This window comes from Protopterus annectens, chromosome 6.part1 (genome assembly GCF_019279795.1).
Source record: "Protopterus annectens isolate FY-2018-M chromosome 6.part1, PAN1.0, whole genome shotgun sequence".
In the NCBI taxonomy this organism is placed as follows: Eukaryota; Metazoa; Chordata; order Ceratodontiformes; family Protopteridae; genus Protopterus; species Protopterus annectens.
Window position 1 is genome coordinate 516,921,478 of NC_056738.1, and position 25,761 is coordinate 516,947,238.

Genomic DNA, 25,761 nt, shown 5'->3' on the forward strand with positions numbered 1-25,761 from the left:
TCAGCAAATAATGTGCATTTAAAGACTAGCAACCTGTAAAAAAATGAAACTGGGAGCAGAAAACATTGTACCATGGAAACATAAAATACTACAAGAGTTACACTAAATTGATCATCACAGCTTCTTTGCTTCATCGACAGTTACATCAAACAAAATGGATGGCATTAATAATTCATCACAGTTTAAATAAGATTATCTCAATCATAAAAATCTCTACTTACCTGTAATGTCCAGTAGCTATGTAGTATAAGCATGGTTTATGAACTGGTTACATAGATCTCATTCTACACAGCTTGTTGTTTTCCAAACAAATTACAAAGGGTCCTTTCCACACAGTCCACTAATTCTAGTTCATGCATCTAATGTCACCAACCATAAAGTGTATGCAATGTAAAAATTAAAAAAAAAAAAAAAAAAACACTATACTGTCATCCAACCATCCTGTATCAGCAGTTCTAAAACTAATGTGAATCTGCATGAAGTGACAGGCATCATCACCTCCTAGATAAAAACACCCACCAGCAATCACACCCACAACAAATTAAAAAAAAGTCAAATTCTGTACAGGATTCACTCTAGCAATAACTAAAATTAACACTTTGCAATCAGTGCAGTACCCTGCTTAAAAATGTATTCATTCATTTAATGCATATATTTTAAAAAAAAGTCTTGTTATCTAAACTTCTCATGTAATGCAATGAAATTATTTTAGTATCCAGCTAAAACATTGTAGTAGTTATTGTCTCATGACACTGAATGTGGACATTTTCATCTCATCTAGCACCCTGTGTCCAAATCAAGAACTCCTAACATGTTCTCACAGATAGCAGGCAATTCACATGCAAACTTATTTAGTCAATAGCATTGTGCCAGTGAGCTGACTAGAATATGTAACTTTTTTATAGTTTTATTCAACAGTTTAGATGGATTTTGTGTAGAGAAATTTATCGAAAAAATGTAAATGTTTCAAATGCCTTGATTATAAGCCTGTAACAGAAATGGAATGGACATGGAGAAATAATTATAACAGAAATCTGGAGAAACACTGAAACAAATTTGTCATTAGCTGAAAAAACAGTAATTTGAATGACCACATTAGTCTGCTTCAATAAACAAAATGTCATGACGTATGAAATGGGTGAAATTTAAACAAAGCCACCAAAAAGCACCAGGGAGACTCAACACATTTTTTAGCATTGTTGAAATTTAATATTCGCTATTCGTCCCAAAGACTTCCTCAGAAATGTTTAATTACACTGAGAATTCACATTTAAATCCATTCAAAAAACTTTTATCCAATCATGTCATCATACCAATAAATCAATTAAAAAAATGAACAAATAATTAATGAATAAGAAATGAATAAAAAACACACCAAAAATCTTGTAACAAAAACGTTGAAGTTTGACCCTTGCAAGTAAACTTTAGCAATTTTTCTATTTTTTTAAAAACATTTAATGTTCACCATATCATTCAAACCAGGGGCTGAATAGGATATAAGCTTAATCTGCCATTCTGCTTCTCTGTTCCACATAGTTCCTGTAATCCCCTCCCCTTAGATCTTGTTTAACAACCTCCAATATTGAAAGGTGACCTTCTTCCAACTGGAGCAAGTCAGGGAATGTTTGTAAAGGGCATTATTACTATTTATTTATTTTATTTTTATTTTACATTTGTTAACCGGGATAGTCCGACTGGATACACATCCATTTTCAGGGGAGGCCCGGGGAGAAAAGCTCCAAATCACAGATACAAGCAATAACAGTAATAAGCATAGCAGATTATAAGAAGAACAGCAATTATAGATGTGATACATTATTCAAGAGTCTGTTAACTAAGACAGAGTAGGAATTATATTCACATAGGAGAAAAAACATAAGAATTTAACAGTTTTTCATTAATTATGGCACTAGGGTAAACAGTAGATACTTAAAGCAGCCCTATGGAATATACAGTTTGCAATATAGCATTTTTCTAAATAGTTAAATATTATGTAGTATTCTACAGATATTGGCACAAATAGGCATTAGTTAAGAGAGTATAGTTGACAGGGTGTCTATGGAGATTAATCTGAGTTAGTGCAGGGGCAGAGCCAGTGTTTTTTAAAATATTGTTTAAGGCCTTTTTTAAACAGATTGAGAGAAGGTTCAAGTGTAAGGTTGGCGGGGAGTAAGTTCCAGGTTTTCCAACGAAGTTGATAAATAGTGAGTCTCCAGCCCAGTTACTAGCTCTTTGAGTCTGGATCATTAGTTTGTTAGCTGAGCGGAGTGGCCTGGGGTGACAGTATGGTTTTATAATGTTTCTAAGAGCAGGTGATTTTTCTGGGTGTGTGAGAATTTTGTGTGCAACTATGAGCTGGTTGAACCGAAGTAGGTTAGGGAACTCTAACCACCCTAGGAGCTCAAGGTTTTGGCAATGATGGGTCCTGTATGTAGAGTTGGTAGTAACTCTAGCTATATGGTTATAACTACAGGTGAGTTTATTCATTTCAGTCTTATTCAAGTTGGAGAGTATGGGGAAACATATAGCAAGCTAGGGAGTAGATGAAAGCAGGCTATAGTAGTACGGGCTAGTGGGGTTAGAAAAGGTTTATTTCTATATAGTGAGCCCAGCTTTTGGTTAACAGCTCTGATGGTTTTATTTACATGCAACTCAAATTTTTGTCTTTATGGCATACGTGTTTTCCAGTATCCTTTTCCTTAAACTTCTGGTGGACGTACCAACATAAAAGGCTGGACATGTTGAACACATCGCGAGATACACTATGCCCATAGTACCACAATGCAGTTTTCCAGGGACTGGGATAGTGTAATTCAAGTGTTGCAAAAATACAAAGGGACCCTCAAAAATAAATCTACATGCCCTATACCCTGAACATTTAAACATACCACCAGTTTCACCACTAATAAGTGGGGGGGGGGACATGATTTATTATTTTCTAATATATGCTTGTTGCTTTGATTTTTCTTATAAACAAAGTGAGGGCCATTACCAAGGACTTGTACTAAGTCTGCATTTCCAGAAACAACTTTCCAATTGTTTGTATTTGCACTGTGAGCACCTTGGCCTTATAGTGCGCAGTTTTTTTTTTCTTTTTATGGGTGAAAGTTAAGTTTAAATTGGCATCAAGAAATGGTCTGGTAGCATGTAGGTAAATGTACTATTAACCCACTTTGGATTATATCCTTGTGGTAACCATGTTTAAATGTTATTGTTATATAGTACACTGTCTAGTTCATACTAGGCTATCAGTCTGCAGACTATCATTATGGCAGAACCTCCACCATAGCAAATGGGACTTCACTTTAATGTTTCATCAGTGGGATGACACACTCAGGAGTACAGTACCCCTTTATGCTTTATTGCAGTGCCAGCAATCTTTCTACCTGGTATGGGAATAGAATCAACAGCCTTCTGCACCAAAGGTAAGTATGCTACCTGTTGTACCACTGACACTAACACAGTGTATATACAGTGTTTGTATATCAGGCATAAGAAGGTGCATGTGATATTTACAACACGGTAAAAATACCTACAATAAGAAAACAATGCATAGAGTTGAGGGTTGTTCCACAATAGCCTAAAGAACACATGCACTTTGCCGAAACACTAACAATTTAAATGAGTGCTTGTTATCAGTGACCGCAACCATTTATGTGCTGTGAAATCATTTACATGTGGTTTTGCATGTACACACACACATACACACACACAATTTGGAAACTGAGAATTAATGTCATACTAGGAAACATCAGAAGAAATAATGGCTCCTGCATTAGAAACTTTAACTAGAGTATGGCTTCTATATTGCAAAACTGTAAGTAGAGTGTTAGAAAAATATGTATTAACATATGTGTGTAGTGCTTATTATAAGCAGAAAAAGAAATTAACACGTTTTTATTCTATATGCAGCATTAGTTCTGTTTGAAACTGCAAACATGCTTTTCTGAAATTGTGCTTTCTGACACTGCAAGATGCACCCTGACCTAGTCTGCTAGCACAGCAAAATACATGTTTATGCTTTGGAAATGTGCTGAGAAGCAGGTGATAATTTGCTAGGTCAGGGATTTAAATAAAGAATAAAACTGCTTTCTGTAGATCCATTCATTATGGACAATAAGCTCTGTTCGTGCTAATGAAAAAGTGCACATTTGCAAGAAAGTTAAATACTATAAACAATGAACTGCTTCAGAAATCTGTACTTGCATTGTGCTCAAATTAGCCATAGTACCTAGACTTGTAACATAACATAGCAAGAAAGTTATAACTGACCGGTGGTCGTCAAGGCCATCCTGTTTACTGAAAAATCTTTTTTAAACTTTGTAGAGTCAGCTGAAAATATTGGAAAACAACTGTAAAGTAACAAAATAATGAACTGGTGATCTGCTACATCAGTCGTAGTGGGCAATGTCTTGTAAGAAAGGTATAATAATTGTGACACTTCCTGATTTTAGTCAGACAAACTCTGTATCTGCATTTTTTGTCTCCTTGCGCAAGAATAAAGAAACCTGAACTGAACCTTATGCTGATTGGTCTTTGAAGTATTATCTTTGACATTTTCTGGTCCTTCGAGAGCCGGAAGCCTCCGTTTAGCCATGGATCAGATGGGCCTGGTGGCATGAAACTGCACAGGGAAGGCACCACATCGGTTCTTCTTGTTTGAAAGACCTCCGACAGAATTGTCGTGCAAAAGTGGCCAGCCACTTTTCTGATCTACGACTGAAGGCGGGTTTCGTTCGAACAGTGAGTGACCAATCGCTGAGGCTCAGGTAGGGTGAAATCTACTTTTTTCTGTTTTAGATCAGGGACTTGATTGTATTTGTTCTGCTAGAATTTGTTAAATTCAGGGACAGAAATATTGCTATCTTGTCATAGATAAGGAAAACAGAATAGGTAGGCAGGTAGTCTGAAGAGACTATAAACACTTGTGGTACCACGTTAAATAAAAAGGGTTATGTAACATTTAATAGGTTAGAACAAAATGGGTAATACGTGCACAAAAACAAAAAGATCCCGAAGCCCATCGTTAACCGAAGACGCAAAATATATGCAATCACGACGTGCCAATAATGTCAAATACTATGCAAAATGGGTTAATAAATATGAATTTGATGGGAAATTAGAAAAATCCTCGCTTATCAAACTTATTAGACAGCTAAAAACCGATTCCAAAGGTCGGGTTAAAAAACAGCGCAAATTGGGAATTCCTCAGGCACACAGGTGGATTGAGGAAGTAAACCGAAGAGAACAAAAGAATAAAAATTCAAAAGCAATGTTTCTAGATAAAGAGGATAATAACTTGATTATAGCATCGGCCCCTCCACCCTCACCGGTTCCCTTACCAAAATCCGAAGAAAATGAACAAGCTGGCCCACCTCCGCTATACCCAGCTATTTCTATGAAACCAAAACCGTTCGTTAGAGATCCTATCGAGACCAGGTCTCAAACACGTAATTTGAGAGAGGATATTGAATTATATCAAATGAATGGAAATTCAGGAGCTATGAGTGAAGAAGAGATATGTCCACTCATAGAAGTACCAAATCCTCAGGCAGGACAAGAAGGGCAGGACCCAACTCTCCTGGTATACAGACCGTGGACACCGGAAGATGTCCGGAAAGCCACAGAGGGAATTCCCCATCCAAAAGTTAATTTTAGAAAGTTCCTAGAAGACTTACAGGGCATGAGGTTAAGTTATCACTTAAACGGAGAGGAAGTAGAAAAAGTCGTCAGACAAATAGTAGGTCCAGACTGGCACATGAACAGTGGCAACTGGAATCCCCGTGATGCTGCACTTAAGTCCCTCCCACATAGCAGCGCAGAACTAGACAACCGAGTGAAACGTCCGACAGACCGAATCTCTGAGAAATTGAAGCCTAGGTTAGACTGGACTTGCATTAATCAATGCATCCAACAAGAAAGTGAAAATGTTGATAGATATTATGCCAGACTGTTAGAATGTTTTAACAATCACTGTGGAATGCAGGTTCCTGAAGACCAGACACAAGATTCCCCGTATGAGCAGCAGTTAAAGAATGCATTTTTAAAAGGCTGTATTGCACCCATAAGTAGTTTTATTACAAAACATATGGTAGACCATCGTACAAGCAGACTACAATCACTGCTTGAATATGCTAGACATGCCGAAAGGCATTTTAACAACAAAAAGAAAAAGAAAGCCCAAGTATTTGCTGTGGACGATGGAGAAGTTTATTTAGTACAGTCCGGACAAAAGGGCAAAAAGAATGCTCAGGGAAACAAACAATCTGATCAGCGATCAGAGGACTTTGAGGGGAGAAAGAAAAGAGGTGAGTGCTTCAAATGCGGGGAAAAAGGGACACTTGGCAAGGGATTGCAAGAAAAATAAGAAGGCAGCAGTGGAGGATAAAAACGATGAGGGTGAGGACTGACTATATGAAAGTCAAGAATCACTAGATAGGAATAATAGGAAAGGGACAAATGAGAATGTGATAGAAGGAGTAGAGAATGTGATAGAAGAAATAGAGAAAGTACAGGAAGCTACTGAAATATTAGACCTAGCCTTATTGAGCTTAGAGCTCTATTTGGCTGACACAAAATCAGAAGTTACACTCCTGGTAGAAGGGAGGGAAGTCAAATTTTGTGCGATTCAGGGGCATCACGAACCCTGGTACACCCCTCCAAACTACCAGAAAATTCAGAATCACATGACTTTATACTAGTGAAAGCAGCTAATGGACAGCTGTATCGGGAGCCTCTCTCCCATAACATTACAATAACAGATCCTGTTTCAGGATTGACCCAGAAAAGCAAAATTGTTGTTTCTGCAAAATGCCCAGTGAACCTTTTGGGCAGAGATCTTATGCAACTATTAGGCATAAAAGTAGTTCAAACCATGCAGGGTATGGAAGAACAGCGACAAACTAATACTTTTGCAGTGCAAACGGAAGGTGAGACATTTTACTGGTACAGCCAGGACTTGGTTACGACCGGCCCTGGAGCAGTTACTGAAGAGCCAATGAATGTAGCGATAAGTAAGTTCTCCTCCCTTTGCATTGACATGCAACACCTGTTGCACTGTACTCTGTATTATTGTAATACACCAGGACCTGACAAAGAATATGAGCAATAGTTGTTTACAAATCATGCAAACAGATTGGTACTGTGTAATCTGTACTGGGATATGAAAGGGAACAGTGTAGTTAGCTGTTCATTACCCCAGGAATTCTTTGCACTTTATAAATCGAATCTATTACCACATGTTAACTAAAGAGAAAGATTTCAAATGGGTAAACCTAGGAGAAAAAGTTACAAAATGGGAAAAACAGACAGAATCAGAACTATCAGAACAGGGAGTACAAAGACAGAAATTGAACTGGATAACACAAACACACCCAGCTGTACACTTGCAGTCCAGCGAGGACAGCTGAGAAACCCTCTTATTAGAAGAGGAAGAAAGAGCTTTGTTAGACATACCAGAAACTCTCTGGTCAACAGGAAAATCAGATGTAGGACTTATTCGTACAGCAGGACCAGTTACTATCACACCAAAGTCAGCATTTAGACCACAAAAAAAGACAGTACCCCTTGAGAAGAGATGCAGAAGCAGGTATTAAACCTATCATAGCAGCTTTACTTAAGGAGGGAATACTGGTGGAATCTCCTGATTCACCATGTAACACACCCTTATTCCCAGTTAAGAAAGCAAATGGAGAATGGCATATGGTCCAATATTTACAAGCTGTAAATGACACAGTAATACCAAGAGCACCTACGGTGCCAGATCCACACACCCTGTTGAATGATTTAAAACCTCAACAGAAGTATTTTTCTGTGGTAGATATCAGCAATGCGTTCTTTTCAATTCCGATACACCCTGACAGCCAGTATTGGTTTGCATTTACATTTCAGGGGAAACGGTACACATATACATGACTACCACAGGGATATAGTGAAAACCCAACAATATTCTCGCAAGAGATGGCAAGTAATTTGGCGGGATTTACCCCACCGAAAGGTAGTCAAATTTTACTTTATGTTGATGATATTCTGCTGGCCGCCCCCACCCAGCAAGATTGTAAGGAAGATACTGTAGCATTACTAAAATTGTTAGCCACTGAAGGACACAAAGTAAGCAAAAATAAATTGCAGCTTTGGAGAAAACAAGTGAAATACCTTGGATATGTGATATCCAAAGATGGCAGGACATTAGATGAGGACAGAAAAGTAGCGATTTTACAAGCACCAAAACCTACAACCAAGAAGGAAATGATGTCCTTCCTGGGTACGACTAATTTTTGTCGGAGCTGGATCCCAAACTATGCTTTGGAATCTGCACCTTTAACCGACCTGATTTTTAAGAAGCCTATGGCAGCACAAGATTTAATACAATGGACACCAGAAGCAGAATTAGCTTTCTGCAAACTGAAACAATTGATAGCATCATCATTAGTTTTAGGATTACCGAACTATCACAAATGTTTTTTCCAAACTGTAGATTGCAAGCAAGGTTATATGACATCAGTGTTGACTCAATAGCATGGGGACAAGCAGCGCCCCATTGCTTATTATTCATCACAGCTGGACCCAGTGGCGCGGTCTCTACCTCACTGTGTACAAGCAGTAGTTGCAGCTGCAATGGCAGTGCAGGCTTCGGCCTCAGTAGTGTTGTTCCACCCTCTCACATTGAGAGTGCCTCATGCAGTCGCAATCATTTTACTGCAAGAAAAGGTAGCATATTTTTTCCCTGCTAGGCATCTTTTTTGTATGACTATATTGCTGAGCCAACCTGATATGACAATTGAACAATGTACAACTTTGAATCCGTCTACCTTGCTCCCAACTCCTATGGATGGCACACCCCATAGCTGCCTGCAGGTAATTGAGCAAAAGACACTGCCTAGAAAAGACCTTACGGATGTTCCCTTGGATGATGCCAAGGTGACATATTACATGGACAGCTCATGCAGGGCTCATGCAGATAGAGTCCTACAGGACAGAACCTAACAGGTTATGCAGTAGTTTCTGATACTGAGATTGAAGAAGCAAAACCTTTACCACATAGCTTGTCTGCACAAGCAGCAGAGTTGATTGCCTTGACACGGGCATGTACCCTAGCAAAGGGTAAGAGCGTAAACATTTTTACAGACAGCCAGTATGCTTTTTCTACTGTACATGTTTTTGCACAGCAGTGGAAAAATTGAGGAATGGTGACATCTACTGGCAAACCGATTAATCATGCACAGTTTATTTTAGATTTGTTAGAATCTATTCAGTTACCTCAGAAAGTAGCTATTTGTAAATGCATAGCTCACACAAAACAACGAGATAGGATTTCAAAAGGCAATGCGAGAGCTGACACAGCTGCAAAGCAAGCAGCCTCAGAAGCATTTCTTTTGAACGAGGAATTACAACCTTCTGAGATTTTAGACTTAGAAATGTTGAAAACAATGCAAACACTTACTACACGAGCTGAGAAACAAAAGTGGAAAAGACGAGGAGCAATTCTCGAAAAAGGGCTGTACATCTCCAAAGAGGGAAAACCGATATTACCATCTAATTTATTTAGATATGCAGCTTTGTTGAGCCATGGGCAAAGACATGTCTCAACAGGGGGGATGGTACAGTTAGTGAATCGGGTATTCGCTACGTACGGATTTACAAATTATACTAAAAAATTTTGTCTCTCATGCCACACTTGTAATAGACATCATGCACAAGGGGCATTGAAGCCCAAGCAAGGGAGTTTCCCTACACCACCGTATCAGTTTCATGCTATCTGTATGGATTTCATAGAATTGAGCAAATGTGAAAACAAAAAGTACTGCCTTGTCATTGTGGATATGTTCTCCAAATGGGTGGAGGCCTTTCCAACCTGTAAACCAGATGCAGCTACTGTTGCAAAGACCCTAGTTAAAGAAATCATTCCTAGATTTGGCATACCGGAAAGGATCTACAGTGACAATGGTACACATTTCGTAAATCAAACTATACAACAATTGAGCCGATATTTTGGGATTTCTTTAAAACATCACTGTGCATATCACCCTCAGTCTGCAGGGTTAGTAGAGAGGCACAATGGAGTTTTAAAGAATAAACTTAAAAAACGTATGATTGATACGCAAAAGAATTGGGTGTACTGTCTGCCCCTGGCACTGTTGAGCATGAGAACTGTTCCAAATGCAAAAGGATTAACACCTTTTGAAAAGATTTTTGGGAGAGCTTATTATATACCTCAGTGGAGACCTCTCATGCCTGCAGATCAGGAAGCAGATTGGACACTTGTAGAATACATGAGGAATATGCTGAATAACAAACATCTTTTACAGTTTAATTCTGTTTCAGATAAAGACCAAACCAAACCATCCGAAGTAGCAGTGACCCTAGGTACGTGGATCTGGGTGAAGACGATCAAGAAAAAGAATTGGACGACTCCAAAGTGGGAAGGTCCGTATCAAGTACTGCTGAGCACGCCCACAGCAGTCAAGATTGCGGAACGTTCATCTTGGATTCATTTGACACACTGTAAACTAGTTAAAAACTTTGAATTTGATAAAAATCTTGCTGATACACAGCAGCAGTGAAATGACAAGACCTAGAGATAATAGAAATGTTGAGCAACTTAAGCAGTGTTGCATACTCATCTTGATAACTGTATTGGTGATAATGTTCTTCTTGCTGTGGCCTTTCTTTTCTTCAGCCACACCAGCTAGACTGAACAAATGTGATTCAACACTCATAGACTGGCATCCGAACTTTAACACTTACAAAGCAATCAAATATGTGTATGCTGAGACTTTTAATATTTCAAATTGCTGAATTTGCACAGCTATACCGACAGCATACGGGGGATTACTAATGGTTGCTGTCCCCCTAGGGGTCAATGAGACCTGGGAAAACTTGATTTTTGAGACTACACCTGTAAAATCTAGAGACAAAATTGCATTATTCCTACCTGTTACACAAACAGGAATTGTGTGTTTTTTCAAAAATGATACAATTCAGGTGGGTTGAAGTAAATGTAATGTGACTGTTTCTTATAAATGTTATATTAAACCTAAAAATGCTAAAAATGTAGAAACAATTTGTGATGCAGATTATGACTCATACTTTGAGTCCTTGCATAAAACTGTCAGTGATATACAACATAATCCTGTTCTTTTAAAGCAACTGTCCTATTATAGATAAGAAAATGTTTCATGCAGGGAAGGTGTATATCAATACTAAGGTAGATGTGGGAAAAAGGCATACAAATGTTTGCCTGAGAATTGGTCCGGCAGTTGTTTTTTGGGTTACCTGGTCCCGGCCATACGACACACTACAGCTTTGCCTCATGGGAGAATTCGAAACGTCAGAGAAGTTGCAAAAAAACAGAAAATCCAATCAAGAACCCTGAGAATCTGATGGGACAGATCGTAGCAGGTTGGAGAAACCATAATTCCGTGAAAGACAAGAGTAAACTAGCACACATGGACTTGAGTGACAGTATTATATCCTGGGCTGGCATAGCCCCTGCATATGGCGCAGTTAAATCAATTTGGGAACTGAGAAAACTATCCAAACTTCTCGAGGGCATGAGCAATGCAACTTTTCCCGCTCTTGAATTAATGACTGATGAACTGAATGCAATGAGAACTGTGGTACTTCAAAACCGCATGGCTCTTGACTTCACCCTAGCGGCGAAAGGTGGTATGTGCGCTTTAATAAAAGACAAGTGCTGTTCGTATATACCTGATAATAAGCATGAGATTAATGACCACTTGGAGGTGATTCAGCAAGTGTCTGACATGACCAGGCCAGGCCCAAACCCACTGATGGACTTTTTCCAGAATTTGTTTGGGGGGGGTGGGGTTCCATCCTAATGAACATACTGATTGCCATTTGTGTGGGATTGCTTCTGTTAGGAGCATGTATTTGCTGTGGTATTCCCTGCATGAAAAGATTGATCAAAGATTTTATAGACGTCAATTTCTGAGACTTTGTATCAAAGTACTGAAATTGAAGAGCTGTTGAAAAATGAAATGCTTTCATAAGTTTAAACTGAATAACTTTCTTAGCTGCAAATCCTTAAGGGAAGAGGCTAGAAGAAGAAACAAACTGTTTATGCTTTTGAAAATAGAATAAAAAGTATTAACAGGGGGGAAATGTTAGAAAAATATGTATTAACATATGTGTGTAGTGCTTATTATAAGCAGAAAAAGAAATTAACACGTTTTTATTCTATATGCAGCATTAGTTCTGTTTGAAACTGCAAATATGCTTTTCTGAAATTGTGCTTTCTGACACTGCAATATGCACCCTGACCTAGTCTGCTAGCACAGCAAAATACATGTTTATGCTTTGGAAATGTACTGAGAAGCAGGTAATTATTTGCTAGGTCAGGGAATTAAGTAAAGAATAAAACTGCTTTCTGTAGATACATTCATTATGGACAATAAGCTCTGTTCGTGCTAATGAAAAAGTGCACATTTGCAAGAAAGTTAGATACTATAAACAATGAACTGCTTCAGAAATCTGTACTTGCATTGTGCTCGAATTAGCCATAGTACCTAGACTTGTAACATAACATAGCAAGAAAGTTATAACTGACCGGTGGTCATCAAGGCCATCCTGTTTACTGAAAAATATTTTTTAAACTTTGTAGAGTCAGCTGAAAATATTGGAAAACAACTGTAAAGTAACAAAATAATGAACTGGTGATCTGCTACATCAGTCGTAGTGGGCAATGTCTTGTAAGAAAGGTATAATAATTGTGACAATTCCTGATTTTAGTCAGACAAACTCTGTATCTGCATTTTTTGTCTCCTTGCGCAAGAATAAAGAAATCTGAACTGAACCTTATGCTGATTGGTCTTTGAAGTATTATCTTTGACATAGAGTCAAATAACATAGAACAACAGTCTTTGATGGAAAATATTGACTGCTTGACCATGCAGATCTGCTCAATTCTAAAGGTCCAACTCAAGAACAGGCAACATTTTTTTGAAGTCCAGCCTTATACCTACTTACCCCATTTTGGTTGATAGATTCTTTAACAGGTAATACTACTTCTTAATAAAGTGTTTTTCAGTGGTGAGGGAGCTACAGGCATCCGCCCATTAAAATTAAAACTGCATGTTAAGTATTTTTTTATTTATTGTTGTTATCTAGTCATATTATTGCAGTAATGCAGCAGTAATATCATGTGCCCCCACCTGTATTCTCAAGGTTGTAGAAGTTAGACTCCTAGGATTTATGCATATATGCTTTTTGTGCTGACTTCTTATAAAGCACAATGCAAAGAGTATCCTTCATACCCTGAAATATGTCTGTACAGAAAAATAATTTAGCTTCTTTTGGTAATGCCTATCCAGTGTATCCTACTATTTCCACCAGACTTTGTCACATAAGATACAGTTGGCACCCACAAATTCACTGTAGATTCCCAGTTCAGTACTGGAGTCGCAAATGATTAAAATATTGTATACACATATTACATTTATACTTGTGTAGTGTTTTTTTTCAGTGCAAGTTATTCATTTTGCTCCTGGTGGTCTTAGCTTCTATGCAAAGTGGCTTTCCTTGGCCCCATATTCTGCTGTTTTCCCTGGCAACATCACAATACCCTCTGAATTGAGATGCCATACTCTCTATTATGTATTTAGTGCCAAGTTTACTGTGGAGAGAGAAGGCCTGAGAAATGCCCCTGTTATGTAAAGAAGCTATGGACTATTCATATACACACTGGCATTGTGTTGCAGACCACTGATTACAATTACGAATGTTCTAAGAACAATCCCACCTCCTCTAAAGATAAACTGCCTTTAAGTCTAACCCAGGTGCCATTGCAATCCTCACTTTTCAACAGGACTGCAGATAATTGCCCCCACCCTAGTGTGTCTTTCTGTTCTTCTCAATGAAGAGTGGTGAGCAGGCAAAGCATCATGATTAAACAAAGAAATGGTCCCATGACTGTAAGCTGACCAGTTGTACAACTGTATCAAGACTGAAACAACTGAAATAGGTAATTTTGTGTAAGGGATAAACCTAGTAAGTTGTCTTTTCAAACAAGGGTAACAGTTTCTACTGCTTCACCAAACACAGATGGCATAGTGACAGAACATGGAAGTGTGGAAGGAAATGGTTATCCAAGTCTCTGTCTGGCAGCCTGGGAGTGTATGGACACCTCAGTGTGAGTGTGGCTAGAAGATAGAAAAACCCTACTTGTTTCTGCATATAGACCTAAAAGCTATTTAGAATACTTTGCTTTCTTATAGGTTGTGTGGAAGTGCTTAACTGGTAGTGGTAGAAGAAAATTAGGAGGCAGCAACAGAACACCAGCAATGTCTTTAGAAGCCAACTGGCTTGCAGACAGGAAAGTTATCCATCTGCTTTTCCAGTGGCCCATATCGTGGAACAGACTGAATGCACTCTTAACCATCAGCTCAGGAGATAGGTGAAGTGACCATCAGGCAAGTCTCTTTTTCTGAAGTACAGATTGTGAGGTTGGATGATGCTGTTGACCAACGACTTTTCAGCCAGCAACCTGGGCAGGGAGGGGAAGTGACCGAATGTCCTGTGTACATTGCTAGAGTGAACTATGGAAAAAGATACAAATGTACTGAATGCCCTTTTTTAGTGATCCTAGCCAGCTAACCAAGAGCACTACCTCCTGGCACCCTATTTGCACTTCGTAGATAACCCCTCTTTTCCAGTAGGATTGAGCAGCTTTAAGGATCTGTACTTCATGAAGTTAGGAGGTTCATCTAGCTAAGGATTATGTCCTGGATTATCTAGTTAGTTTATACCAAGGTACTTGGGGATGATGGTGGGGTTGGAAGAAAGTCTGATAGCAATTGTTGAGTGGGATATGGGGAATGCATAAAAAGATGAAACGGGGAACAAAACAAATTGTGGATAAAAAGTAGCAGAAAAGATACAAGACAGTATAAGCTAAAGGGTAGAAAAATGTACATTGTAGTACAATACTGAGTAAGAAACAAAGGAAATAAGAATGCTGAATTTTGTAGAATTAGATGTACAGCAGATGGAAACTGCGGTGGTGGTGCTGCAGTAGCGTTGTCTCACAGCAAGACGTTGTGCCGTTCGATTCTCAGCTAGAGCGTCTTCTGTGTGGAGACATGCGTGAATGGGCGTACCTTCGCTGACGGTTGTGCGTCAGGGTTGGCAAACTCGGCACGTAAAAAATCTACTGCCAATCATTAGCGGACCGGAGTTCCGCTGTGGCGACCCCTAACTGGGAAAAGCCGAAAGACACAAACAAAGATGTACAGCTGATGGAGAAAAAAGTGCATGTGTGTTTGTGTGTGTGTGTGTGTGTGTGTGTGTGTGTGTGTGTGTGTGTGTGTGTGTGTGTGTGTAAAGAAGGCATCAATAGGCAAAAACTGCTGAAGCAGCAAGCTACAAATGGCAATACTGCAGGTTCTGCAACCTTAGCTGGTACATCTGAATTGGATTGAGCAGACTGAACTTTAGGCCTAGGCCTTTTGAGATTTTTCTTCAGAACAGATAGTATATGAGATGTGGAGGGATCAACCATCTTAACTTGAACTAAACGGTTAATGTTGCTGAGCCTCTAAGTGTTTATAGATGACAAATGCATACATAAGATCTTAGGCATGAAGCACTGATGGATGGAACAGATTTAGTAATCATGCCCTGCACCTAAACAAAAAAAGCTCAGGTAGTGGAGGTCTTTGTGGGGTATCTGCCTACTACAGTTGCACTTTCCCCTCCTAGTTGACATCAAGAACTTGACTAAATTGACCATTTGGGCACAGGAAAATAATATGCTGATAAATACATTAAAAACTAAGCATATCAGATTTGGGAGACATAAACTGAAAGGTGAATATTTAATACAGCACACAGTGACTAAAACTGTAGACTCGTTTAAGGACCTGGGTATATGTTTAGATCCATTCATATCAACCAATTGGTTAATGATAGTTATAGAACTGTAAGTTGTATAAAAAGATTTGTCACGTTGAGGAAATCAAAAATAATGAAGTCATTGTTTGTTAGTTACATTTGACCCAAATTTGACTATGGAATAACAATATGAAAATCTTATAAGAAAACTAGCATGAGTAAACTGGAAAGTGTACAGCGGAAATATACCAATGACATCCATGGATGTGAAAATTTAAGTTGTTATGAAAGACTAAAATATCTGAACTCGTACAGTGTCTCTTACAGATATCTAAGAGGAGATCTTATTCAGGTATGTAGGGCATTTAGAGACAGACACCTCTTTGAATGTTTGGGGTTATTAAAAAGTTGTAGAGAAGAGACAAGCTAAGTAGAAGATTCTATAGGAATGCGAAATGTACTAATTGGCTCCTGAGAGAGAAGCTGATGCATGGAACAGACTACCACATTACATTAACGCAAGTACTAGTTTAGATATTTTTAAGAGGAACCTGGACACTTATTAGGTATATTGGCAAGCTAGAAGAGCATTAATGCCTGTGATTAAAATATTTGTATGTATGTGTTTGATAAAATCACAAATCAACAAAGTTAAAATAAAAGGAATGTTCCCACTGGGGCAATTAATTGAACCAATGAGGCTTACGGTACAAAGGACAATGCACAGATTAGACCAACAGGTGAGAGATTTGCATTCCAGCTTGTAGCACGATAGTTTGAGGATTTATGATAATACAGCCACTTATGCACACTTACACTCAGGCTGAAGTCATACATTGGACACAAAGCTCAATGAAAGATTTTTAGGGTTTGGTATCCCGGCCCTACATCAGTGGTAAAAATATCTATTTGGAATATTGCAACAGTGATTTCAGTTAGAACATCAGTTGTTTTGATATTATTTTATTTTTTTTAATTTTATTTTACATTTGTTTACTGGGAAAGTCCGACTGGAAACAGGTCCATTTTCAGCAGAGGCCCGGGGAGAAAAGCTCCAAATAACAATACATTACATAAGATAAAAATGGGCAACATATAAGAAAACATATTGTCATACATATTAAGAATACAAATAGCACATATAAGGAGAGAATAACAGTTTTTAATAGTACGTCATTTTAACAGTAAAACATACAGATTTTTTTTTGTTGTTCTAGAAGATGGTTATTAGTTCTGCTGAGAGCATAACATTGGTTGAACAGTCAAACAGTACTGTAAGGACTTATTGAATACACAAGTATACAATGGGAAACAGAGTGCAAGCAGTTGATTCTTAGCTGAATTCTAGCACAGTGTAGTGGAATGGATTAACCTAGAGAACAACATGAGCAAAGCCGGGTGTTTAAATGGTGGGTTTTGAGGAGTTTTTTAAATTGGAAAATAGAGGTGGTAGAAGTTAAGTGGTTTGGGAGTTAATTCCAGGTTCTGGCAATAGTACAGGCAAAGAGGGATTTACCAGCCTCATTTTTATGTTTCATGACATTTATGTGGCTTTAATTACTAGATCTTAAGGCTCTAGTGGCGGTGTAGGGCTGAATTAGATGCTGCAGTGCTGGGATTTTGTCAGGAAGGTAGTAGAGTTTGTGTGCTATTGAGAGTCGGTTGAGTAGGAGTAGTTGAGGTAACTCAAGCCAGTCAAGTTGCTTGAGGGCTAGACAGTGATGGGATCTATGAAAGGCATTGGTAGCAGACTTGGCAATCTTGTTGTAACACGTTTCTATTTGGTTTAGTTCGGTTTGGCGAAGGTTAGTTAAGATGAGGGAGGCATAAAGGAGGATGGATAAGAGATGAGTCCTTGCAATAGTGGCTTTGGTATGTTTAGTGATGAACTGTCTGTTCCTGTAAAAGGAACCAAGCTTTTTGTTAACTTTCTTGATTGTTTGGGCTATGTGTATGTCGAATTTCAGATTACTGTCAATTTCTACACCTAGTAGTTTTGTGTGTGTTTTTGGGGTGATCTGTGTATTATATTTAGATTTTATAGTAAAATCCTTGTTTAGAGGAGGAGATCTACTGGGGCTGAAGAGAATGAGTTTTTTTTTTTTTTGGGATTAAGAATAAGTTTGATGTTAGTGAACCATGCTTCTGCAGAAGTAAAGTTATTCTGGGTTATGGTTTGTAGCTCATTTAGGGTGGGGGGCACATATAATGGTGGTGTCATCAGTGTATTGTACTATTGAGGCAGTGAGTGAGGATGAAGCTGTCTGGATTGTAAATAATGAGAACAGCAGAGGACCGAGGATGGACCCTTGAGGGACACCTGTGGCTACTGGTAATAGAGGGGACAGTTGGTCTTGCCATAGAACTGCCTGCTGATGGTCTGATAAGTAGTTGTAGAACCATGATATGGTGGGGGAGCATATGTTAATGGTAGATAGAGTTTCTAGAAGGATACTGTGGTTTACCATATCAAAGGCTTTGGCTAAGTGTAAGAATATGGAAGATACAAAGAGTCCTTTGTTCCTAAGGTGATAGACAGTGTTGGTAAATGAAAGCAGTGCTGTGGCGATGCTATGGGAAGGTCTGAAATCATCCTGGGATTTGGATAGTAGGTCATTTTTAGGAGGTACTGCATTAGTTGGGAATCAACTACTCTCTCTAATATTTTTGATAAAGGTGATAGAATCGCAATAGGGCGGTAGTTGGTAAGCTCACGGGAGTTATCCCTTTTGTGCAGTGGTATAATATGTCATATTTTCTGCTAATGACCTATTTATGAGAATGGACACAGGATAGGCTATAGCTTCTGCTGTTATCTGAAGAAAATCTGCTGGCAGATTATCAGCTGCCAGTGTGGTTGGTTTAAGTATTTTGAGGAGTTTAGCAATTGCATTAGTAGGGGCTGGGTGCAGGGAAAAGCTGGAGTAGTTGTTTTGTGTACTAAAACAGGTGGGGGTTGCTGTTGATATGGGGCTATTAGTAGTATTTTGGGTGTTAGCTAGAGCTTGGACTGTTTCAGTAAAGTATTTGTTAAATTGGGTAGGGATGTTTTTATGGTTGTTTGGTAATACAGGGGAAGGACTGCTGGATTTTCCCGGGTAAGATGATTATAGGATCAAAGGAGATTACTAGGCTATCAACCCGGAGGTCATTTCAAGTCTAGCCATTTCATCCCAATGTAATGCCATAGAAATTATAGTTAATGCCCAAGATTGCATTTAGTAGTGACTGCCCATGTCCAGGAGGGTTGTGGGCTCTATTTCCGGTAAAAATTTACGGCACCCCATCCACTCGTCATAGAGGTGCTGTCTGTGCTTCACATGAATAGGTAGCCTATTTGAAAGACACGCCAATCACTGGGTGATAAATCTGTCCCTCCAGCTTGTCCTATTTAAGTTGTAGGCCTTATTCAATCCCCTGGAATGGGTGGCCCTAGTCCCATTTGATTTACGAATATGCAGCAAGTTCATTAGGCTTGGGTCTGAGATTGATCTGTAAAACAGGCATAAGTCTCCCCTAAGAAGTCTATATGATACAGAGTAAAGTGACAGGGACTTTAGTTGGTCTGTGTATAGCACATGCTGGAATCCCTTGCTCTTCTTTGCTAGAAACCTCTGAGGCCTCTCCAATTGCTGTAGGTGCTTTGTGTGGTACATGCTGAACAGGGCGTTATAATCAATCATAGGCCAAACTAGTGCAGAGTATAGAGGGGTTATAACCCCTTTTGCTCTCGAGATGATGCCTTTACTAATCAAGTATGCGACGTAGAAAGCCTTCCTTACTACAGTAGACACATGGCGGTCAAAGGTAAGGTCGTGGTCAACTTGTGAACCCAAGTCCTTTACCACTTTGTGGGCACTTAGGGTATTGTTGTTGATTTGATAGTGTGAAGGAACATTGTTTGTGCCAAAGGGAATGATGATGCATTTCTTTATATTCAGTTTGCGATCATGACTAACACACTAGTTGTTGGTCTGTGTAAGATCCTCCTGAAGTATGCTGACATCATTTGGGGATTCAATAATTGCACCCAGTTTGCAGTCATCTTTAAACTTGGTCAGCCACAACCTCTTAGTTTTGACCTGAACTTCTGAGAACTATATACCAAATAGTAGGGGACCAGCACTGATCTCTGTGGCACTCTGCTGGTAACAGGTCTGCTGGTTGATGTGGAGTCACCCACTTTGATAGTGTGTGTCTGGTTTGTGAGCCATTTAGCAACCCATTTTACAGCAAAGGGGTATACATTCAGTTTACTAAGTTTATCAGTAATGGCTGAGTGTGGGATTGTGTCAAAAGCCTTTGCCAGGTCGAGGTATGCTGTGTGTACACATTTCCCCTCATCAATGGCTCTGCTCACATTTACAAAAAAAATGCACAAAACTTAAAAATCAGGATCCCTTGAAGAAACTGAACTGGGTAGGATCCAGGGTTTGGAAGTCACGTATATCTTTATTTATGAGGTCCATAATCATACATTCCAAGGCCTTACAGATGAGGCGAATGAGGCTTATGGGTCTGTAATTTCCCAGGGTCTGTTGCTAGGCCACCTTTGTGGAGGAGAATAACTGTTGCTGTCCATTCCGCAGGAACAAAGCCTGTGGTTAGACTATGATTGAAAAGGGTACTAATGGTGGTGCTAGTTCATGGTTTAGCCTGTTTAGAAGACAGCCTGTGATGCCGCCTGGTCCCATAGAGTCTGTATTATTTGTCTTGGACAAGGCTTTGATGACCAGATATGTAGGGTAGGGGGAGTTTAGGGCATGGTTTGTGATAGATTTGGATGGGATGGGGGGGTTAAACTTTCACCAAACCTATCCGCTAGCAGGTTTGCTACCTCTGTGGGGTCAGTGTGTGTGTGTGATGCCATTGGTTACTAGTTCTGCGCATGCTTGGGTCCTACCTTTTAGGCTACATACGTAGCTGTAAAAGGGCTTATGATTATCCTTGGGTGTGCTAGCTAAGTTTTTCTCAAAGAGGCCCTTAAAGGATTTGACAAATTGTCTTATTTGCCTGTTGAGGCTGAGGAGGGTTCTTTTCCATTGTTGGGGGTCTTGTCTTTGTTTTCATGGACAACTACTTTTTGCATTTATTGTAAAGTTTGTTGACACTGGATGTCCACCATGGTGGTTTGTTTTTACTTGGCACTCTGGCTTTGATTCTTTCTGGTACAGCCAAGTCTATACACTTATGTAGGTGATTGCACAGGGCTTTAGTGTAATCTTCAGTGTAATTACCACTTCCAGGTGGGGGTGGGGCTCGGAATGCATTTATACCTTTACTTAGGAGGGTACAGTTTGCCTTGGTGAAGTTTTGTAGTCTGATTTTACCCTTTGCGAGTTCTGGTGTTAGTGTCAGCTTGAAGGTGACTGATTTGTGGCCATATTTAACTAATGAGGGCCTGACAGTTGTGGTAGTGCATCTATTTGACATGTTAGTGAGGACAAGATCTAGTATGTTTATTCTTGTTGTCGGGATATGAACAATTTGTTACATGGCATTTGAATTAACAAAGTCAAGGAACTTCAGCAATAGCAGGTTAGGGCTAGCACAGGTTTCACATTTGATAGTGGGATAATTGAAATCCCCCATAACCAGAGTGTTCTGCAATATCTGGATTCTATCCAGTTTGGTCGAGTAGGCTTCATGCGCATCATGACCCATGGAGAAGGATCCATAACTGGCTATGACTTAAATGGGGGTCTTACCTACCGTAACCTGAACTTGGAGTAACTCCATGGAGTTGTCCAGTCTAACTAGACGGGAGGTGAATTTATCTCTAATATAGATAGAAACACTGCCTCCTTTGGTTCTCACACATTCATTTTGTGGTCTGAAGGTGTGGATGGCATTGTAGCCTTGCAAGGCTGGGGTACTCTCTGAGGCCTTGAACCAGGTTTCTGTGACTGCACAGACATCTACATCTTCCAGTGACAGAAGTGTTTCCAGGGTATGCAGTTTTTGGTTTAAGCTCCTAGCGTTTAGCAGTATGACCCTTATTTTGTTATGATTGGCAAATTTCAGACCAGCAAGTTTGTTTTCGAGACCTTGCCTAAAAAGGCACTATGGGGAGGCAAGAACCTTCGGCAGCAGCTGAAAGCATAGAGGTGCCAGGTGCAAACCATTTCTGGCAAAGCAGCGAGGTTTTTCGACCATGGCTTCCAGGCTGACAGGAATTGGATCCTCTTTGAATGACACCAAAAACTAAGCCAGTTATTGAAATCAATAATTTTTGTTTATACTGTGGCATCATTCTAGGTGAGGGTACTATGCTGCTCAAGGCTAGATACATACCTGCCTGGTACACATACTCAGACAGCTCAATCATTTCTCTCTTCATGTAGTCCAGTGAGGTACGTCTCAGATTGTTCACTCCAGAATGAACTATGACAGAGTCATAATGGTACTTGTTGCTGAGAGAACTGAGTACATGTGCGATTTGACGAATCCTGGCACTGGACAGGCAACTGACCGTGACTTTCTCCTCGTCCAACTTGGTGAGCGAAACATTCATGTGTCTGTCACTATTGAGTCTCCAGTGATGGAAAAATACATTGGTAACAACAGAGAAAGTATTACCTGACAACATAACTTTCCTCACTCTTGTAACAGCAGCACGTGTTTTTGTGTATTTTGAAAAGAATAACGCAGTACAGCAAAACAAAGCATTCTGTATCCATATTTTTTTGCCTAGACCATTTTCTTCATCAAAATGACATCCCAAACAAAGCATATCCTCACATCCCTTAAGTGTCACATAGTAAGTCACTTTACAGAAAACAACTGCATATTTAATGAAAAGGAATTTTGCAAGATGTATACACTAACTGTTCCACATACTATGTACATACAAAATATTAGTGTTTTTTCACAAGCTTATCTGTTACCATGGACCAATATGGCAAGGAACAATGTCTGCATTGATCACATTAGCACTTCATAAATATTTTACTACACCAAATGTTATCAACCTCCCTCCAGCATGCCCATACACAAATGCACATAGGCAAACACACACACACTCTGCCCCTCTCTGACCCCAACTACATGAACATGAACTCAAATAAATAAAAACACCAACTGCCTACTTAGTCCTATCGTAGTGTACACTCAGTAATGGGTCTGGAGAAGCTGGCTTGGATACAGTGCAAGCTGTCTAACAGCAGGGACCAATGTAACCTCTGTTAAATAAAACATCACTGGGTCATTCCTGGGCAACCAAACCCCAACCCCATTGCTCACCAGAAGAAACAGCTAATGCTTTCAATGATTAATTTATCATTAGCATCACCTAACTACTTCACAACCAAACTCAAAATAAATTGACATTTTCTAATAACCTGACTGCATCCTAGTCCATCTTACGTCCCATTTACATGAATACTCACTCTTTCTCTTTTCAATCAGTATCCACCACAGCATACAAGAAATACATCAAACAAATTAAACCAAGTACAATAAATAGGTCCAGATGAAATTCCTGCTGATTTCCTATAAAAAAAAAAATAGTAACTAGCTTAATTTCCTTTCCCGTATCCATTCTCATAAAAAGGTCTATTCAGAAATCAGACGTCCGAGTCATATGGAAAAAATCTCATAACATCTCATTTCATAAGGGAGATCAGTCAGTGTGCATGATGACCTCCGCTTCATGAGGTAGAGTGACAGCCTGTCAGAGACTCACTCGGACTATTACCAGGGACCTGTTTGAATTTGGAAATATGAAATAGCAGGGCAGCACAGTAGGTTGCAGCGAGTGAGCGGAGCTGTTTAGAGTTTTGTTTAACTTAAGCTCTGTAAAGTGCCCAAGCCCAAGTACTTCTGCAGAAGCAGTACAGACCGGTCCACACTCCTAGTCCCAGGATGAGAAAATTGACTTTCTCTGATGGCTTGCGACATCTGGCTCCAGGTAAGTTAAAAAGAATAATAAAAAAAGTTATGTATAAGGGTCAGGTGGGCAGAGCCTCCAATTATGGGATGAAGTTACCTATTTTATGAACAAGTCCTGAAGACCAAATTTTGTACCAGACAGAATGTTACAATAATGAGCACTTTGGTTATGAGGTTCCAATCAAAGAGGAAGTTGACTATGTTTGGTGCAGAAGTTTGCTGAGGTTTATTTTGCACAGTCCCATCAGAAGGCAAGGTCATAACATGCAGAAGTAACTTCCTTCTAAGCTGCTGTTGGCTTTTTCCGTTCTACCCTACTGCTCTTTATGGAGCCTATACCTATGGATACTGTTTAAGATGAGTTGTTGTCTGTGTAAGATTGAATTGTACTAGTTTCTGAAAAAATGTTGTACCCAAAGCTATCAGCAGTCATACATTCTGTAACTAAGCTCCATTTTCAATTAGAACTGAGATGTCTGCCTATGCAGAACTACACATGTTGCTTCCATTCGTATGCTAGTCGGCCTAGGCCTTTTCCTTCCATATATCGAGTATAACAAGTACTGCTTGCCTGTTTGTGCTTCCATGCAGTCTATCTATTATGCAGTCATCCATATAGGATGGCAAGCATCATTTGTTGATCCCTGTGCTGCAAATGTATTGCAAGTAGGTTCCCTCCCTGTGCAACTTCCTTGGCCCTATGAGTAAATCTTCCTGTCTCATCTATCCCTTCCCTTCTGCATGCAAAACAAATGTAGGCCTAGAAGAATCCTAGTGAGCAAACATTAAAACTGAAATCCTTAATGAGCAAGGTGTGATTCCTCCCTTTCACAAGGTAGGCAGAAGGGGCAAATGAAGATCTTCCCATTTGTTTATTTATATTTTCATTGTGTCAACTTATGAAAATCACCTTTGTTAAGGACACCCAATTCCCCACTTGTACATTTTGGTATATTAATATTTTCTCCATTTAATTTGAGTTTTGATGTATGGATTTACTTATCATCTAGCCCTTGTCTGTTCCCAAACCTTATCAGTATGGATAAGTTAGTTTGTCAGTATTTCCAGCCCTCACCAGGATGGATACATAAATGCATCCTTTTCAGGTTTAATCAGTTTGGCTTCATAAATGTTTCCAGTCCTTATTTATATTGCTTTGTACAGAGCACAGTAATATGCTGATTGAGTATGTAACCCCTGATAGAGTGAGTTATAGGTGTGTGTGTGTGTGTGTGTGTGTGTGTGTGTGTGTGTGTGTGTGTGTGTGTGTGTGTGTGTGTATATATATATATATATATATATATATATATATATATATATATATGTATGTTTATGTGTATATAATAATAATAATAATGCAGTAGTCTGTATGGATCTAGCACTCTATACACAGTATTTGGGGGAAGTTTTCAAAGGATTGAGAAAATATTAAGCAGATGCTAATCCTCATAATTCAATTCTTCAAAGTAGTTTTAAGCAATAGTGGGATTTTCTTTTTTCTCGAATCTCCACTTCTGTGCAGTTTTGGAGTATGTATGTACAAGTTCATGGGTTTTGGGGGCTTACCCCACTGAAAAAAAAATATAATTTGGTGAAAGCTGATTAGGTGAAATTTCATTTTTGGAGACTTGGCAGTTGCTTAAACTAGTCTAGGTGTACATATAATATAATCCTCTGGGTAGATAGATCTTACTGCATATGGTTATAGGTGTGAAGATAGATGAAGGCTGGCAGCCTAGCCAGATAGAGTTTTGGAGATAATAATGTCATCTGTAAATATTAATGTAAACCACAGGCTTGTTGTCTTAAATGGTAAAAATAAAAACAAAAATAAAAATAGTGTTACATGTGGAACTGGAAAAAATGTACCAACAGTGCACCAACAACACTGCTGACCAAGTAAAGCATATTGTGACCCTTTGATGTAAACACGGCTCCGGACAGTCTAGATGAAGGAATTCTTGCTATTGTTTTAAGGCCAGAGTTAATGGCCAGCATTTGCATGCATAACTGTCCTTTATT